This window comes from Silene latifolia, chromosome X (genome assembly GCF_048544455.1).
Source record: "Silene latifolia isolate original U9 population chromosome X, ASM4854445v1, whole genome shotgun sequence".
Classification (NCBI taxonomy): Eukaryota; Viridiplantae; Streptophyta; class Magnoliopsida; order Caryophyllales; family Caryophyllaceae; genus Silene; species Silene latifolia.
The window spans coordinates 218,933,485-218,954,503 of record NC_133537.1 but is presented as its reverse complement, the minus strand read 5'-3'; the positions used below and the strand labels follow the sequence as shown (position 1 = coordinate 218,954,503).

Genomic DNA, 21,019 nt, shown 5'->3' with positions numbered 1-21,019 from the left:
TAGAGAGAGGACGACCCTTCTTCTTGTCTAGGCAAGAGGGGAAATTCCGCGATCCTCCAGTGTTTCTAACACCATAGAGAGTCTATTCTTGACAAAAGCATTTAACGATTGAGGACAAAGGTACCCTAGCTTGACACAACTTGGAGGTGATTTATTTGTACCCTTCTAGGCTTAGTAGTTTGAAGAAATTGCATCTATGAAGGAATGTGTACCCTTGAATTACTTCCCTTGTAGATAATTTCTGCCACTTAGATGAGGAAAGTGGCTATTCTTTTGTAGATGCATCCATTACTTGTTTTGTGTGCTTAATGATTGGATGTGTCGCCATTTTGGCAAGACCCACCTTGCCTTGCAAGAAGGCATCCTACCTCATGGTTGTCTTGTTGTGAGTTGAAGGGGCGGAGTGAGACCCGCTAGTTGTCTCATATTGTCTATGTTATTAGGTTAGTTTAAATAATGGTCCTAGTCTTTGTCATCTCTTTACTCGGGACGAGCAAAGGTTCGGTTTGGGGATATTTGATGTGACCATAATTAGAGCATATTTAGTCCCCGGATTAGCCTTGTTTCCATGCTTTTTAGTGCATATTTGGGCTATTTATTGTCTTTAGTTCTTTGTTTTGCATATTCTTTGAGGTTTTGTGTCCTTGGTAGGAAAGCAGTGCAAACCTTGCATTTTCATGGCAAAATGAGGCTAAATTGATTGAATTCAATGACCAAGCATCAAGGAGAGACAAGATTAGAAGGCCTTTGTACATACTATAGTAGATGGGCAATGATGAGAAAATATCCTTGCATCCCCGAGGAAATCCTCAAGGATTTTATGAAGAAAAAGGAAGAAAAGAAGAAGGAACAAGACTGCCTGACAATCCGTGCGGATTGCCTAGAAGACGCCCGTCTTCACCCCACAATCCGTGCGTCTTCACCCCCAAGACGCCCGGGCAAAAGCTTCAGAAGACGCCTGTCTTCACCCCCTGGACGCCCGGGCAGAAGCTGCAGAATCCGCCCGTCCCGTGTTAAAGACGCCCGGATTCCTAAACAGTCCCATTTCGTCTTCTTCAAGCTTCAAGGAAGGATGCACATCTTTTTCTAGAGACCGGAGTCTCCCAAAAGAGACCGGCGATTCCTCAACAAGGGACTTAATCGTCATTTAAGCCCATAGTTAACCCTAATTCATGCACCTAATCCCCACTATAAATACCCCATTTAATCAAGTTTTAATACAAGTTTTATTTCCTTAATCTCTCTCTTGTTCATCCTTTATTTTGGGTAATTGAAGATTATTTGGGTTATTATTGGGAGATTGACAACCTTCCCATCAAGCATCAAGTACTTCTTTTATTCTTTGATTTATTATTGGAATCATTAGTAGGTATAATTCTCTTAATCCCTTTTTAATTATTGTTAATCACTTTCATTTATTCATCATGTTTCACTTTGTTGGTATGATTGACAACCTTGCTAGCATGTTCAACATGATAATGAGTGAGTAGTTTGTTTAGCTAGGGTTAATGGGTAATTAGGGGAAACCAACACGGGGAATGATTCATGCTTAAATTAATATGCTTTCATAGTTTATTTGCTTGCTTGTTGTGATCTCAACTTATGCACATGTTATGTTTCATGAAATGTGAGCCTATGAATTCTTGCATTTTTTACCCATCACCTATCTTTTCAATGAGACTTGTAAGACATAAACCAACTCGAGTCTCATAGACCATGCATATTGTTGAGTAGGGAAGATTAAGTCGACTTGTAGGTGTTGTACAATCTAATCGATTCGGCTCCGGGACCCAAACTTTCCTAGGATTGTAAGATATAAACCAACTCGATCCATCACAACAATAATTGCTTGCTTATAACTTGAGAATATGTTTGTATGATCAATTCCCATGAATCCCCTATGACCCCATGACACCCTAGTGCCTTTTATCAATTGTTTACATCCCTTTCAATTCATCTTGCTTGTTTACTTTCATTGCTATTTAGTTTAGTGATCTTCTACATCAAACCCCAATTGTGACACCCCTTAGACACCACTAGTTGCAATAGAAATCTCATCTCAATTCCCGTCCCTTGGGATCCGACCTTTACTTGCCTCTTTACTAATTGTAGAGTTGTTTGTGAAGTTATAAATTATGTTTTGGTCTAGGTGCTCCTAACGACAAGTACTGAAAAACTAAACCCTCCATCGTGAGTCCGACCAATTCCTTACCCACATTGTTTCGGGTTTCTAAATCATTATGATTAGCTGTTTGGGATATTGCAATTGATGGGATGTGGTTTCTTGCTTAGGGACAAGCAAGAGTTTAGCTTGGGGGAGTTTGATAAGTGCATATTTTATATATTTTCACCCTTTATATTAGCTCCATTTTACATGTCATTTAGCACTTATCATAGTGTTTTGAGCTAATATTTGTTATTCTAGTTGCATTTGCTACTTTCCCCATGTTTTGTAGGATACTTAAGCTTTTTGGAGCTAAAATACAACAAGATGGGCTACTAGAGTGCAATGGCTAAACAAAACCAAGTATTGGACTAGCATGGAGTATTGGCATCGAGAAATTGATGGACTAATGTGTGTAATGCAAATGTTGTCAACAATCAAAGTCAAGCCCAAATTCAAGTCCAAGTCAAGGTGGAAAAGATAGGATTCCAAACTACCTAGGATGCCAAGAATTAAGGTCTTAACCGGGTGATTAATCGCTCAATTAATCACCAACATAGGATTCTACAAGAAATTAAGAGGAGAGTTAAGGCAAACGGGCTGGAAACACACGTCCCCGATTGGGGCCCCCAACCCCGATCAGGGTTGCCTGTCTTTCAGTTCTTTACGTTTAACTTCCAAGTCCGATATAAAGGGGACTTGTGTGCATCCAAGGATCATCTCATTCTTACGTCTCACATACTTCACAATAACCTTAAGCATTATTTTCTCTCAATAGTTTTCATATTAGTTTTCAATATAGTTAAGCTTGTAGGTTTCAAACATTTGGTTCTTAATATATTTCAAGCATTTGGTTCTAGTTTGTTTCTTTCATACAAGTTCATTTCTATTAAGGTATTTCTAATTCTAGTTTACGATTTTTCATTTCTATTTAACTTATGAATAGGTTATGATTAGTATTTTATTTACATTACATTAGCATTATTTATATTACATGTTAATACATTTAGTTTATATAATTCATACAACCATGTTTAACATTTCTTACAATATAGTTTATAAATTATACTTTAACATAAGTAGCTAAATTTCCTAGTCTAGGGGCTAGGGGAGCCATCCAAAATCAAGTATATAAAATGATAAAATATTGTTCAATTGTTTCTATCACATGTTTGCACCATATTGTTTAATCTTTGTTTAAGGCCTTATCCATAGATTAAGTTTGTTCATTCATTCTAAAAGTCCAGAGGCACGGAATCGAATTAGACAAAGCATGTGTAGTAGGACGACCTAGTCATGGACGAAAGTTTCTCTAGGACCCGGTCTATGGTTGATACTAATGCCGTAAGGTGGGTGTCTCTAAGCCTAAACAATTGACAATGTTCTTAATACCGAGTTTAACATAATTATATATTACCTTTGCATGTGTGACCCGACCACCTTAGACTCCCTTTTATTATATAGTTTACATCATAATTTTTGTTATTCATCAAACCAAACAAACAAACTCAAAACGAAATCGATCTTGATAGAAATCTTTCCATAGCATTTCACAACGCAATTCCCGTCTCCTTGTGTTCGACCCCTATTACTACATTAATTTGTGTCTAGGGTAATTATCTTTGCATAGGCACATGATAAGCCTATAATTTAGCATGAGACAAATAAGAAATAAAACGGTAAAAAAATAGGAAAGGTAATAGAAAATGACAAGTTCGGAACTTACCAAACTCCTCCCCGTCCTGTAAGACAGGTGCCTCTCTGCCGCCCAAATGAGATGTCTACCATCCCATTTCTCATCCCACTCAGGTGCACCCACGAGCTGGCGACTACCTCGTCCCACTTTGGCCCTCCTCGTGACCTCCTCAACCTCTTCCTCGATCTCCTCCTGCCTCTCTCCACCCACGAGAGCATGAGTAGGGTCGAAGTCCACGTCCGTGGGGGCCCTCCCCGACGTAGAAGGCACGTCACCTACAAAATCAAGGTAAACAAGGCCGTGTCAAGCCATGGCGAGCCTCGTTGAGGTCGTTTCAAGCATTTTCAAGCCCTAAAGGCGGCTTTTCTTGCCATCTTTGGCCACTTCTTTCAAAAACCGACCACACATATGGAAGGTTGGGGCAAGTCAGATCTAAGTTCAAGCCTAGTTGTGGGTTTGAGTCGAAATTTCAGCAGCATTTCGCTATAATAGCAATTATGCCCTAAAAAGTGTCCTGAAAGAGTTGTCACAACTCAAAAATTCGACATGATATAAAGTTTACCCATTACACAAGGGTACCAAAACACCAAATTTCATCAAAAATGGACAATTCTAAGGTCATTTTCGAAGCGATTTTCGAAGCAGTTGAGAAACCGTCTCATTTTTCGCTTAATGCTCAATACTTGACGAAAATGCAAAAAGTATACATGGTTATGTTCCTAACATTGCCAATTATCCATTTTAATGTCAATTTTATCAAGCAAATTCATTTGAGGCAAAAGCCCCAATTTTTCGACATTAAAGGGGAATAAACCCTAAATTGTCGGTCCTAATTCAAACACAAACGCGAATTTAAAGCAAGAATAAGATGCATACCTTGATTAGTCATGATTTATAGCACTCGGGTTTAGTCAAGTTTTTACCCAGACAGGGACAAGCCCAAGAAAAGAGGCAGAACTAGCTGCGCCCCTTCCAAAAGCCGTAGCTCTTACTGCGCCTGTTCCCCAACATCATTTCAGCTCAAATTTTGAATGTTCATTATAAGTTTGTCATTTGTGGGCCCAAGTTTTGTGCACCTCTTCTCCGACATCTTATATCCATGCATTTGGTTCTTTTGGGCGTTCGTTTCGTCCAGGCCCGTATTTTTCTAAATGGACTGCCAAGCCGTCACATTTTGTTTCCCAGCAAGGATCTTTTGAAACACAGTTCACGAGCTCGTCAGTTATTATTCGGATTTCGCTTGCAATAACCGAGCGAATTTTCCAGCAGTGCTTAGGACGCACCACTATCAGTCAAGCCTCTTCATTTTCCTCGACGGTGTTAAGACACACCTTTATCAATATATTTATATTCGCAGCGAGAGTTCATGACAGCCAATGTACTTCTAAGAAGCGGAGTTCGTTTGGAAACAGACACTAGAAGATCTCCCAGAAATGACTCAATCCAGACAGAGTCATCCATATTTTCCCCAGCGATATTTTGCAGTGTTGCTCAAGATGATCAAGATGTTCCTAGTCGTCGACATATGCTTCTCCAGTGATATTATGCAGTGTTTTTGTTGACAATCAAGACATTATGTATTTCCCCAAGCGAGATTTCGTTGCCATTTACAGTCCACGAATTTCTCAGAAGCATAGTTCGCTTGAAGACCGACGCAAGCAGATTCTCCAGCAGTTCTCCCAGATGTCCTGCTGACCTCCTTCAAATTCTTCAGTTCTTTCAGATAATTCTTCAGATCTTTCAGGAAATCCTTAAGCCTTCAGACACCCAAGTCATCTTCAGACCCAAAGTTTCGCCGAAACGCCTTCAATCCTATTTCACCAGAAGATTCTCAGGTATGATCTCTTCTTATGGCTAGCGAGCTTCCATACGTAGTCTAATGGGCTTTAAATGACCATCCCCAATAGTCGACAGACTCTAAAATGTTCCCGACGACAGGTCCTTGGTTCAGTCCCCTTGAGCCGCCTTGCGTCGCCATAGTCGCCAGGTTGTAATCTTCGATTAACCTAATGGCTATACCTTGACTTTCGCCTTGTCCAAGCCTCAGTCAAAGTGGGGGCTCTGTAGATACCTCATTTCTACACCTTCCGCCAACCACCCAGTGATGATTGGGCCGCATGTTTGTATGCGGAACGATTTATGACAATCCGTAAGTTTATCGTTAAGTGATAGCTCAAACTCTTGTGTCTACCCCTTGGTTGTCATCTACGCGCCGAAACGGACGTTTTGACAGTAATTAGAGTTCATTTGGAGTCTGGGTGAAAAACCGCTTCATTTTCTAAGAAACCGTTTAAAATGTCGAGTCAGAATGTTCTAGAATGTTCTAGATATTTATTCCTAAATTAAATTTTATCTCTTTTGGTAAAATATCTTCCATATATCATATTTTACGGAATAAGGAAGTAGAGATCTACCGCATTTCCATAATAGAAACGCAGAAATCTTTCTTCCGCAAGAGGAAACCTCTGGGGAAATGACGCAGCAGGTGCTGCGCCTCTTGGAAGGACTGCAGCAGCTGCTGCGCCACTTCTCCAGCCCGTTTTGGCTGTTTACGGAATATTTTCGTGTTTTCTTTACAATGTTTATGTCATTCCAAAACTCTTCATATTTTTTTTGGTATAAATAGAGACCTCCGGTCTCCATATTTTTCACGCGAGTGTCCGCTCTTCTCTTCTCCCTTTGCATTCTAGACCTTGCTCTAAGATTTTCGATGCCTACGTGCTTGATCAATCGACCACGTAAACTCAGATCATTCTGAGTACCAGTCACGTTGCATGACCGACCAATTTGACCACTACAAATCAATAAATTAATCTAAAATCCTCCGACGAGGGCACTTTCTACATACATTCGAGTCGAGCAATCACTAACGTTAACTTAGTCAATCTCGTTTCGTCAAACATGTAAGTCTGAGGGTGTAAATCCCATCTTTTAATTTATTGTATTTTATTTTTGTACACATTAATGCAAGGTTTACGTCAAAAGTACATTTAAAACCGACTGGAAAACCCCTTTTATAAAACACAGCAGCAGCTGCACCTCTTAGAAGGGTCGCAGCATCTGCTGCGCCTCTTCCAGAGGCTGCCGCTGCTCCTGCTCTTCTTCTTCTTCTTCCTTTGGTTTATGTTGTTTCGTTCCCTTTTGTCTTATTTTCTTACTTTCTTTCTTCATTACATAAACCATGTTTTAATAATTCCTTTTAATTATAATGTTTTATCTCGACTTAAATCCCTTATAACTCGATATTTGTGGGTTTTCGTCATTAAATCAAACCCGGATTTTAGAAACTTGATTCGTTCATATCAAGTTTCTGAGATTCGTTCTTTGATACATATTTCCTTGTTTGATTTCAGTTTATCAAGTTTTGTTCGAATTTCAAGTTCGTTCCTTTTCGTAATTCCGACATCGTAAATAAATCCAATTTGTTCTAACTCGTTTTAATCCATTTTTATCGTTTTTATGACGGTTCCAGATGTAATTAATATGCTAAATCACTTCCACTTGAGTCTAAATATCAATAATCGATGTTAAAAGTACCAATGGCTATTAACAGACATCGGTTCTGACTTCACAGCCAGAGCTCAACTCAAGAATAGACGCAGGAATAACTGCGCCTCTTCCAAGGGACGCAGCAGATGCTGCGCCTGTTCTGAGATGATTTCTGTCCCTGAACTTTTATTCTCGCTTTGACCTAGCCTTTAATTACGTGTTTAATTAACTAATAATCGTAATATCACCCTTAATTTGACCTATTTTATTACTTTAATTTTCAACCCTTTTATTTTCTCCTTTTTATCTTCAAAATTCCGTCTTAAGTGTATTTTTGACGTAAATCAATTAGCCTTTGTAATTCATTTGTAATTTTAATTATCGTTGTTTATTTATGATTTATTCACCCGTATTCACATGTAATCAATTCTAAATCTCAACTCGACATTAATAGTTGCTAAATTATTTGTTCGCCGACATAGTTTAATTCACATGCTAGGATTAATCTGTGGATGTTGCTTTGCATGCTTATAATCAACGACATATCAAATATGAATAATTCCCTAATCGTTAGTAGAGGCCGCTATCGAGGCGGGTGGGATTAGATGTTCAGTAAAAAGGACTTCCTAATACGTACCGTCACCCCTTACTCCAGATCTCTGTGAACATCCGTGTTCATTGGCATCCACGAGAGTCAGTCTAGACATAGAATGCTAAGGGTAACGAGTTCTTAGTGTTCATGTCACTACTTTGTGTCTTGACATGGCACGAGGTATTCGAACGGTTCCAATTTTCCATAAAAATTGGTGGCGACCTCCACAAATGCAGGCTTATTCAATCTTTCACCAATTTCAATGCCTCACAAATCGGTAACGGCCCATGACATGCTTTGGCTATCCAAGGTTCCGTGGGAGAAGTACCGCCACCTTAAACATTCACAATGCGCGGGTGCGCGCGGCGCGGGTGGCCCATGTCCACAGAAATATAAAAAGAAGGAAGTATGTTATTGAAGACTCATAACTGCATTAAATTTTTCTCTCTCTACCAACCACCCTCTTTTTCTCTCTCTAATAACTGACACAAAATTAACTACAGCGCGGCACATTATATTCTATAAGAATTCAAAACTTTTCCTAACCACTTCTCTTTCCAAATTCCTCTTTAATCTTCCAAAATTATACCATATTTCACTAAAATAAACCGAAGAACTTCAAAAAGTTAAGCGTACAACTTCAAAAAATCTACATAATGAAGAGTGTTGGGCCTTATATTTTTACGCTATGTTCAGGATAATATTCCTACCCTGGCTTGACAAGCAGGACAAGAACCGCCATGGTAGCTCAGGATTGGCACAAGGTAGAGGGCAACGGTCAAGTACAAGGATAATATTTGACTAAGTCGGCAATAATTTTGAGGAATATCTCAGCATTATTACACCAATTAAGAGCACAATTATGGAGAATATTTGGTCATTAAGGAGGAGCATTTATCCGGGTAATTAAGCACAATAAAGGAGCAATTAATGGCATCATTAAGAGGGAATATCACGCCATTAAGAGAGAGATCATATAGCCGTTCAAGGAAGACTATATAAAGAAGACTCAAGATCATTTGAAGACACATTCCATCATACTACAAGCAATACTACGACAATACTTAGAGAAAATATAATATATTGTGCTAATTACATAGTTATTCTACAATTACATAGTGAAATCCTCTCCTGGCTTGGTGCCCGTTGTTTTTTCTCATTCAAGGGTTTTCCACGTATAAATCTTGTTGTCTTATCTATTTATTTATTTAGATTTACACTACATATGTTTTACCCTGCCCTGCAGTCATAGCAAAGATATTCGAGCTAGTTAACCCTGCAATTACTCTACCCTAATCTGACTCAGCCTTGAGGAGAATCTACCAAAAAAATTGGCGCCCGCCATGGGACATCTAGTTCACTAAATTTTTTTTTTCCTTTTTCACAAAAAATCAAAAAACTAACAAACAATGGCACAACCCATCGTTGAAGAATAGTCGACTGCTGCTCTATAACAGATAACAGAAATGGAGAGCCTTAAAGAAAAGATGGGCCAGTTCGAAGTTGAAATCTTACAACTGAAAGAATGTGAGTCAACCTTGAAACAGAAGTTGGAGAAAAGTCAGGGATCAGGCTCTAAAATCCCGCCAGAAACCCCATTCTCATCAATCATCAAACACTTTGATTTCTCGGATTTTGGGAGCCTAAGTAACACCAATAAAGTGATCAATGTGGATGAGAATGATATCCCCAAAAATGACAAAGAACAACTTGATGAAACAGGAGTAGCTGTCATGATGGCTATAGTCCAGGAAATCAATAAACTCAATGAAAAATTCAAAAAAATTCCTACAGTACCTACAAGCATGGAAGAAGTTGCCCTAGATACTTACACCGACTCGCCTTTTGTGAATGAGATAGGCAAAGTGGATCTTCCCAAGAAATTTGTGATTCCATCTATGAGAACTTATGATGGGACCGCAGATCCACAAAATCATGTAGCCTTCTATAAACAAAAAATGTTAGCTGCATCAATTCCAAGCGAATTTAGACAGGTTTGCATGTGCAAATGATTTGGAACAACCCTGACCGGCCCAACACTGCAATGGTACATCAACCTGCCCAATGGAAGCATCAGATCCTTTGCTAACCTGATCAACTCTTTCAACCAGCAGAGAATTGGATAAGCGTTATAGTGACCTATACAGGATCACCCAGAAAGAAGATAAGACCCTCAGAGCTTTCCTCAACGGATTCAAAAACGAGAAAGTGTCTATTCCTAGATGTGACGTTAGAACAACAGTGGAGGCATTTAGGCAGGGATTGCTACCCAATAATGATCTCTATGGTGAACTCACCAAGTATCCCTACCATACCTTTGAGGATGTTCAAGCCAAAACACTCGCTTATATCAGGCTAGAGGAAGACCAAAGCTACAAGGTTGGAGCATCCAGCAATGCAAAAGAATATGAAAAGACGAATTGGAAGAGTGACAACTACAATAGAGGAAACAACTACAGGATGACCCCATATACCAGGCCTGGCCATTCAGAAGTCAACCTGAAACAAGAACATCAAGGTAAGGCTAACCCACTGATGTGACAATAATTTAAGCACATTTAGTCCCCGAATTAGCCTTGTTCCCATGCTTTTTAGTGCATATTTGGGTCATTTATTGTGTTTAGTCCTTTGTTTTGCATATTCTTTGAGGTTTTGTGTCCTTGGTAGGAAAGGAGTGCAAACCTTGCATTTTCATGGCAAAATGAAGCTAAATTAATTGAATTCAATGACCAAGCATCAAGGAGAGACAATATTAGAAGGCCTTTGTACATACTATAGTAGATGGGCAATGATGAGAAAAGATCCTTGCTTCCCCGAGGAAATCCTCAAGGATTCTATGAAGAAAAAGGAAGAAAAGAAGAAGGAATGAAGCTGTAAGACAATCCGAGCGGATTGCCCTGAATCCGCCCGTCCAAGGCCCACAATCCGAGCGTCTTCCTCACCTGGACGCTCGGCCAAAACCTCCACAATTCGCCCGTCTTCCCCCTCTGGACGCCCGTCCAGAAACACCCAAATCCGCCCGTCCCATGCCTAAGACGCCCAGATTCCCTTACAGCTATTTCGTCTTCTACAAACTTCGAGGAAGGATGCGCATCTTTTTCTAAGACCGGCGAAAAAGAGACCGGTGTATCCCTAGAGACCGGCGATTCCTCAAGGACTTAATCGTCATTTAAGCCCTTAGTAAATCCTAATTTATCTAACTAATCCTTACTATAAATACCTCATTAGTCTAATTAGAAGAGCATGTTCTTCTTAGCAATCTTTAGTGTAGTTAATATCAATCAAATCTCTCTTTAATCTTGTAATCAACATTTAATCAAGTTTTAATACAAGTTTTATTTCCTTAATCTCTCTCTTGTTCACCCTTTATTTTGGGTAATTGAAGATTATTTGGGTTATTATTGGGAGATTGACAACCTTCCAATCCAGCATCAAATACTTCTATTATTCTTTGCTTTATTATTGGAATCATTAGTAGGTATAATTCTCTTAATCCCTTTTTAATTATTGTTAATTATCTTCATTTATTCATCATGTTTTACTTTGTTGGTATGATTGACAACCTTGATAGCATGTTCAACATGATAATGAGTGAGTAGTTTCCTTAGCTAGGGTTAATGGGTAATTAGGGGAAACCAACATGGGGAATGATTCATGCTTAAATTAATATGTTTTCATAGTTTATTCACTTATTTGTTATGATCTCAACTTATGCACATGTTATGTTTGATGAAATGCGAGCCTTTGAATCCTTGCATTTTTTTCCCATCACCTATCTTTTCAATGAGACTTGTAAGACATAAACCAACTCGAGTCTCATTAGACCATTCATATAGTTGAGTAGGGAAGATTAAGTTGACTTGTAGGTGTTTGATGGGAGTGTCGTCGTGGCTCTCAATCAAACACATTTATAATACTCAACAAACAACTAGTTAGTGGTAAGTCGAGGTCGATCCATGGGACGGTGTGCTTTGGGTTCTAAGTCTATCTATCTCAATTTATGCTAGTGTCACGATTTGTTTGGTTTTGTAGTTGTGTTCTAGACTAATGCAAGCAATATGGTAAAACGAGCAATAAAAGAAGGAAAGATGTAAACAATTGATTAAAAGTGCTAGGATATCATGGGGTCATAGGGGATTCATGGTGTTGATCATACAAACATGTTTACAAGGTTGCAAGCAATTAATGTTGTGGAGGAACCGAGTTGGGTTATGTCTTACGGTTCTTAGGAAGAGTTGGGTCCCGGAGCCGAATCGATTAGATTGTACAACACCTACAAGTCGACTTACTTTCCTCCTAATCAACTTCTATGCATGGTCTAACAAGACTCGAGTTGGTTTATATCTTACGAGTCAAGTTGAATAGATAAGAGATGGTAAAAATGCAAGGATTCATAGGCTTAGCATTTCATCAAACATAACATGTGCATAAAGTTGACATCACAACAAGCAAGCAATTTAATCATGTGAACATATTAGATTAAGCATGAATCAATCCCATGTTTGTTTCCCCCAATTACCCACTAATCCTAGCTAAGTAACTACTCACTCATTATCATGGGAAACATGTCATTAATGGTGTCAATCATCACAACAAGTATAAACATGATAATAGAATGAAGAAATGAACAATAAAGATTAAAAAGTAAAAGAATTATACCCAACTTAAGATGATCCAAATAATAAAGCAAAGAATAATAGAAGAAACTTGATGATTGATGGAAGGTTGTCAATCTCCCAATAATAACCCAATAATCTTCAATTACCCAATAATAAACTTGAATAATAAACTTGAACAATAATTAAGGAGAGATTAATGTGTAATTTGTGGAAAGATTAAAGAGTAATCTATTCTAATCTACTCCTAATCTAATCTAAAGAAGGATTTTCTAGCTAAAAAGATGTGATAAAACTTGATGGTTTGATTATTACAAATGGGGTATTTATAGTGAAAATTAGGGAGGATGCATTAGGGTTAACTAAGGGCTAAACTAGTAATTACACTTTTTAAGTTGAGCAAGGAGACTCCGGGATTGTCCGAGAGAAGGGCTTCTCTTATCGTTGCTTGAAGAATGAAAATGTCTTTGTCTTTGAAATCCGTGCGGATGGGAGTCGGGACGGCCGGATCTGGGCTAAGGAATCCGAGCGGATCCTTGGGCAAGACGCTCGGATTGGCGAGGGGGAATCCGAGCGGATTGTAGGGAATCCGGGCGGATTCTCTTCCAGCGGAATTTCTTGTTTTTCCCAGCCACAAGACGGACGGATTGTAGAGAAGACGGGCGTCTTGGGGGAAGACGGGCGGATTCCTGAGAAGACGGGCGTCTTGGGGGAAGACGGGCGGATTCTCGAGAAGACGGGCGTCTTGGGGAAGACGGGCGGATTCTGCGAAGACGGGCGGATTCCGAACGACTTCTTTGTTTGACCTCGGATTGTAAAACGGACGTCATTTTCTCATCCGGACTCCTATTGGAGTGATTCAAAAGCCTAGATCGCTTGATTTTTCGACGCCGTTCCATCTAACATATTTTCAGAGCCAAAGGAGCAACTCTTGGTTTGCGTTCCGAGCCATTTTCTTCATGAAGTGCCTTCCCTCTCGTCATTCTTACTTTTAACCCTTTGATTCTTCTATATACACTTTATTCCTAGATCTTTGGTCATCATTCTTGCCTCCTCTCCATACTAGTCCATCTAATATCATCAATAAGCTTCCAAATATGCACGAAAGACGGGAATTTCCGCCTTATTATCTCCTTTTCTACAAAACATATGAAATGCGATAGAAAAGCAAATAGGAAGGTTTTGACGGATAAAATGGCCATGAAATGCTATAATAGTATGCAAAATAGGCTCAATTAGGGGACTAAATGTGCGCTAATTATGGTCACATCAAATATCCCCAAACCGAACCTTTACTCGTCCCGAGTAAAGAGGTGACTAAAACTAGACCTTTATTTAAACTAACCTAATAACATAGCCGATATGAGACAATTAGCGGGTCTCACTCCGCCCCTTCAACTCACAACAAGACAACCATGAGGTAGGATGCCTTCTTGCAAGGCAAGGTGGGTCTTGCCAAAATGGCGACACATCCAAGCATTAAGCACACAAAAACACATAATGGATGCATCTACAAAAGAATAGCCACTTTCCTCATCTAAGTGGCGGAAATTATCTACAAGGGAAGCAATTCAAGGGTACACACTCCTTCATAAATGCAATTTCTTCAAACTACTAAGCCTAGAAGGATACCAATAAATCACCTCCAAGTTGTGTCAAGCTAGGGTAACTTTGTCCTCAATCGTTAAATGCTTTTGTCAAGAGTAGACTCCCTATGGTGTTAGAAACACTGGAGGATCGCGGAATTCCCCCTCTTGCCTAGACAAGAAGAAGGGTCGTCCCCTCTCTACCATGCACAAAAATGGATAAGATGGAAAAGGGATCGATAGTAGTTGAGTTTCATTTTGGGAGTTTGCTTTTGTTTTTGTTTTCCCCCCAATTTCTTGTGGCATTTGACATTTGAGAACACTTTCTTTGCCATTTCTTTTTGATTTTTGGCATTTCAACACTTGAAAACTTTCAACTTTTCTTTGCATTTCTTTTTGAACATTTTCAAAGTCACCCCATATGTAGGGAGGGTGCCTTATTTTTGAAGCTTTAGGAGTCTATTTTTGCTCCTCTTTTCATTTGATGCATTCTTGCAAACTTTCTTTCACTTTTCATTTCATTGAACTCAAATTGATTTCTTTTTGTGCCCATTCCCCTTTGTTGACGAAATGTGGTAGAACATGGATGATGGATGGATGGATGCATGGTTTCAAGGGTCACCTTGGAATAAACGGTAGCCAAGGAGTTATCACACCACAAGGTACTCTTGACTAGGCCTTTAACCATGGGTCAAAGGATACTAGCATGACACATCCTAGGGTGTTTTACAAGTATTCTAACAAGCAAAGTCTTAAGAAGAAAAAGCATCTACTAGGGCCTATATACACTTGTCAAGCTTCCCAAGTAGACGGTTTCACAAAATTTTTCTAACATGCAAACTACATGCCATGATGCAACTAACATTTATACATCCTAATGCAAATGATTCTACCAACTAATATGCCAAATAAACTAAATGCATGTCCTGAATTCACATTGTTATACCGCATCAATTAAAATAAAGCCACATAGTCATTAACATAAAGAGGAAAAAGGAGATTGGAAAGATCATACCATGCGGTCTTCAATATCCTCATGTCTCGGATGTGGCGTAGTCAATCAATGTGAACAAGGATGAACAAACACAATATATACAAGACAATATATACAAGTCTAAACTACAAAGGAAATGAACTTGTTTTTGGATTTTTCAATTTTTCAAATTTTTATGGTTTTTGTTTTTATGAAATTAAAAGACATATTTTTGTGATTTTTCGAAATTTTTCAATTTTTATGCATTTTTGGAATGTAAATTCCCATCCCCCACTTTATTTTGGACATTGTCCTCAATGTACATGTAGGAGTAGGAATAAAAAGGAAATACATGTTTTTGGAATTTTGATTTTATGGAAATTGAAGTACAAATGCAATGATATGATATGAATGAATGCATGCTCTAACTAAATGCAATTCTATATGACATATATAACAAATGAATGCAATATAAACTATACTATATGATGCATGATTTCTATTAAGCTATGGTCACTTATGATCAAACCTCCCCAAACCGATTTAAACACTATATCTAGTGTAGAAAGAAATAGGTTTGGTCATTAGTAACTATGCATGAATTCTAGTCTATATGCAACTAACTACATGAATCATGTGGGATAAATACAATGCAAACTATACTACATGAACTAACTAATGCAAATGCGATATGAAATATATGATACAAATGCAAGCTAAAAGTATATGTATATAACTAAATGCAAGTGTAAATGTAATGCAAAGTCAAAGAAAAGGGTATCTTACAAATGGTGGTTTGAGATAGGACTCCACCAAACTAGTTTGAATTGTTAAAGTTCTTTGTTTTGTCCATAGAGCTCAAGGCTCTTAGAAGAAGATCAAAAGCTTGTGAACAAGCTCCAAATAAGCATATGTATGGGTTGCTCCATTTGAACACGAAATTTGGCCAAGGAAGTTTGTCATATATCCTTTCTTTCACCTTGTCCTTGGCACTAGAGCTTTCCCGATGCTTCAAACCAATAGGCCCATGATTCTCGTCAACACTAGGTATGAAGTATGGTTCATATTTGTCCGGAGACTTCAACTCACCACCTTCTTTTTCCATTTTGGTGACGGTGATAGCATTTTGATTTTTCAATCCTTCCAAGGTAGAAGGAGAATTTTCATAACATTGATGATCAAGCTCCTTAGAAGTTGGCATTGTGGATGCCAAATTTCCACAAGTAGCTTCACGTGCAAGTTTCTCTTTGAGCTTTGCCACCAAGTAGCTTTTGTATGATGCCTTGACCTCTTGAAGAAGGTCCACCATATCCTCTCCAACAATCATTGGCTCCATGGTAGGGGCCAAGTAGTCTTCATGGGAAATGGGGAAAAGGAATTCATCTTCTTCATGGAAGCATACCTCAAACTTCTCAAGGATGGGCTCCTCAAGTAAGGCAATTTCACAACTCCATTCCTCTTCTTCATTACAAGACACATATCCCTCATAATCTTCATCCATAGGCATGTCATCATCGCTATCTCCATAAGAATCATAAATGGGAGCTTCACTCTTCTTCACCAACTCATTCTCCAACACCTCAACATCTACTTCAAATGACACACCCTCATACTCACAAAGGTTAAGAGTATTTGGCTTACTCAACCTCATGTCTTCATCATCAAATACCACACTTTCATACTCACAAGAGCCCAAAGAGGTTGGCTCTTCCCACTTCTCATCAAAGGTAACTCCTTCAAACTCACATTCATGGTCAATGTCCAAGGAGTGGTGGGGAGTGGTTGCTTGGGATTCATTTAATTGGGCAATTTGAATCTCCAACTCCTCACATTGGGCAACAATGCCTTGAAAAACATTGTCCCTCTTTTGGCTCTCCTCTAGCATTTGTTTTATGAAGTTTTGTTGATCTCCCATCATTTGGAGAATCAAATTTTCAATGGGTTCATCTTCTTGTTGTGGGTAGGTGTGAAAGTTGTTGTATTGTGGCATTTGGAATTCATTGTGAAGTGGGTATTGGGTGGATGGTTGTTGTTGGTATTGGATGTGGTGATTTTGGTGGGAAAAGTTGGGGTAGTAGTTAGGATTTTCATTGTACGAATAATAAGGTAGGTTTGTGTTGACTTGCTCCTCAAACTCCCCATACCCATAGTCATACTCAAAAGATCCACCACATACTCCATATGTCAAGTCTTGAGTCATCATCACTAAGACAAGGAAACAACTACAAGCATGGAAACTACACAAAAACGGTAAGAACAATCCTTGAGGAACAAGTTCCTCAAGGTGAAAGCACAATTAAAATAGACAAACAAGTAAGAACTTAATCACATAGCACCGTCCCCGGCAACGGCGCCATTTTGACGTGGACGATGTCGTCACTCATCCAATCAAACACATTTATAATACTCAACAAACAACTAGTTAGTGGTAAGTCGAGGTCGATCCATGGGACGGTGTGCTTTGGGTTCTAAGTCTATCTATCTCAATTTATGCTAGTGTCACGATTTGTTTGGTTTTGTAGTTGTGTTCTAGACTAATGCAAGCAATATGGTAAAACGAGCAATAAAAGAAGGAAAGATGTAAACAATTGATTAAAAGTGCTAGGATATCATGGGGTCATAGGGGATTCATGGTGTTGATCATACAAACATGTTTACAAGGTTGCAAGCAATTAATGTTGTGGAGGAACCGAGTTGGGTTATGTCTTACGGTTCTTAGGAAGAGTTGGGTCCCGGAGCCGAATCGATTAGATTGTACAACACCTACAAGTCGACTTACTTTCCTCCTAATCAACTTCTATGCATGGTCTAACAAGACTCGAGTTGGTTTATATCTTACGAGTCAAGTTGAATAGATAAGAGATGGTAAAAATGCAAGGATTCATAGGCTTAGCATTTCATCAAACATAACATGTGCATAAAGTTGACATCACAACAAGCAAGCAATTTAATCATGTGAACATATTAGATTAAGCATGAATCAATCCCATGTTTGTTTCCCCCAATTACCCACTAATCCTAGCTAAGTAACTACTCACTCATTATCATGGGAAACATGTCATTAATGGTGTCAATCATCACAACAAGTATAAACATGATAATAGAATGAAGAAATGAACAATAAAGATTAAAAAGTAAAAGAATTATACCCAACTTAAGATGATCCAAATAATAAAGCAAAGAATAATAGAAGAAACTTGATGATTGATGGAAGGTTGTCAATCTCCCAATAATAACCCAATAATCTTCAATTACCCAATAATAAACTTGAATAATAAACTTGAACAATAATTAAGGAGAGATTAATGTGTAATTTGTGGAAAGATTAAAGAGTAATCTATTCTAATCTACTCCTAATCTAATCTAAAGAAGGATTTTCTAGCTAAAAAGATGTGATAAAACTTGATGGTTTGATTATTACAAATGGGGTATTTATAGTGAAAATTAGGGAGGATGCATTAGGGTTAACTAAGGGCTAAACTAGTAATTACACTTTTTAAGTTGAGCAAGGAGACTCCGGGATTGTCCGAGAGAAGGGCTTCTCTTATCGTTGCTTGAAGAATGAAAATGTCTTTGTCTTTGAAATCCGTGCGGATGGGAGTCGGGACGGCCGGATCTGGGCTAAGGAATCCGAGCGGATCCTTGGGCAAGACGCTCGGATTGGCGAGGGGGAATCCGAGCGGATTGTAGGGAATCCGGGCGGATTCTCTTCCAGCGGAATTTCTTGTTTTTCCCAGCCACAAGACGGACGGATTGTAGAGAAGACGGGCGTCTTGGGGGAAGACGGGCGGATTCCTGAGAAGACGGGCGTCTTGGGGGAAGACGGGCGGATTCCTGAGAAGACGGGCGTCTTGGGGGAAGACGGGCGGATTCCTGCGAAGACGGGCGGATTCCTGAACAGCTTCTTTGTTTGACCTCGGATTGTAAAACGGACGTCATTTTCTCATCCGGACTCCTATTGGAGTGATTCAAAAGCCTAGATCGCTTGATTTTTCGACGCCGTTCCATCTAACATATTTTCAGAGCCAAAGGAGCAACTCTTGGTTTGCGTTCCGAGCCATTTTCTTCATGAAGTGCCTTCCCTCTCGTCATTCTTACTTTTAACCCTTTGATTCTTCTATATACACTTTATTCCTAGATCTTTGGTCATCATTCTTGCCTCCTCTCCATACTAGTCCATCTAATATCATCAATAAGCTTCCAAATATGCACGAAAGACGGGAATTTCCGCCTTATTATCTCCTTTTCTACAAAACATATGAAATGCGATAGAAAAGCAAATAGGAAGGTTTTGACGGATAAAATGGCCATGAAATGCTATAATAGTATGCAAAATAGGCTCAATTAGGGGACTAAATGTGCGCTAATTATGGTCACATCAGTGTTGTACAATCTAATCGATTCGGTTCCGGGACCCAAACTTTCCTAGGATTGTAAGACATAAACCAACTCGATCCATCACAATAATAATTACTTGCTTGTAATTTGAGAATATGTTTGTATGATCAATTCCCATGAATCCCCTATGACCCCATGACATCCTAGTGCTTTTTATCAATTGTTTACATCCCTTTTAATTCATCTTGCTTGTTTACTTTTATTTCTATTTAGTTTAGTGATCTTCTACTTCAAACCCCAATTGTGACACCCTTAGACACCACTAGTTGCAATAGAAAATCTCATCTCAATTCCCGTCCCTTGGGATCCGACCTTTACTTGCCTCTTTACTAATTGTAGAGTTGTTTGTGAAGTTATAAATCGTGTTCTGGTCTAGGTGCTTCTAACGACAAGTACTGAAAACTAAACCTCCTCGAGAGTCCGACCAAAAATGGCGCCGTTGCCGGGGACGGTGTTAACTTGATTTAGATTTTCTTGTATTGTTATTAGTTGTGTCTTTCTTTTCCTTGGGGAAGTAAAACTCCTCTAGGTTTGTTCTAATTATTCTCGAGTTGTTTGATATTTTGCATGTCTAGAAGATCATAAGGTAACTTGTTACCCTTTGATCACGAAATTGAAAGGACTTTGACAACCAATAGAAGACTTGCTAGGAGAAATTTGAGAGGTATTGGTGAGGTTGTAGATATTCAACCATATACTATTGAGTTCATCAACCCTTTTGCAAGAGAAGGTGAAGAGAACCCAACACAAAATCCAACACAAAATCAACCCACAATGCCTAAATTTTCATCACATTCCGTACCAACCGAGGAGAACCTACCCAATGGTACTCCCACACCACAACATCTAACCGGAAATTTCATTGCCAATTCCGCATTTTTCCAATTAGTCGAAAGAAGCCAATTTGGGGGGATGCCTAGTGAAGACCCTCATTCTCATATGGAGACTTTTTGTGACTATTGTGATGCGATATCTCAAACCGGTGAAACTTAAGACCAAATACGATGGGTCTTATTTCCTTTTTCTCTAATTGGCACCGCGAAACAATGGTTGAAAGGACTTGATAAGGCTACTCTCGGAATTGATTCTTGGAAGAAGTTGGCTCTAGCTTTCTACAAAAAGTTCTATCCACCGGAAAAGACTAACATGCTAAGAGCTCAAATTACGGGCTTTAAGCAAAGAGATGAAGAATCCTTGTATGAAGCTTGGGAGAGATTCAAAGGAATTTGTCGCTCATGTCCTCACCATGGACTTAGCGAGTGGTTCTTGGTACAAGAATTTTGGAACGGTCTTTATGAAGACTCAAGAAACATTCTTAACATGGGATCAAATGGAATGTTCACCGAAGTTGATGACAATCAAACTTGGAACAAAATTGAGGAAATGGCGGTCCATAACTCACAATATAGTAGACCTCGCAAGGCTACTAGAGAAGGAAAGCATGAAGTGGACTCCATTACTCAATTGGTTGCTCAACTTAGTGCTCACATTGATATCATCAATTT

At 38.9% G+C, this 21,019-nt stretch overlaps 1 non-coding gene across 1 annotated transcript; it reads right to left on the bottom strand.

The window, feature by feature from the left end:
- Nucleotides 1-20,660: 20,660 nt before the first annotated feature.
- Nucleotides 20,661-20,767, bottom strand: LOC141624137 (small nucleolar RNA R71). Its single transcript, XR_012533948.1, has one exon. It is a non-coding gene; the product is annotated as a small nucleolar RNA R71 (small nucleolar RNA).
- Between the last annotated feature and the right edge of the window lie 252 nt (nt 20,768-21,019).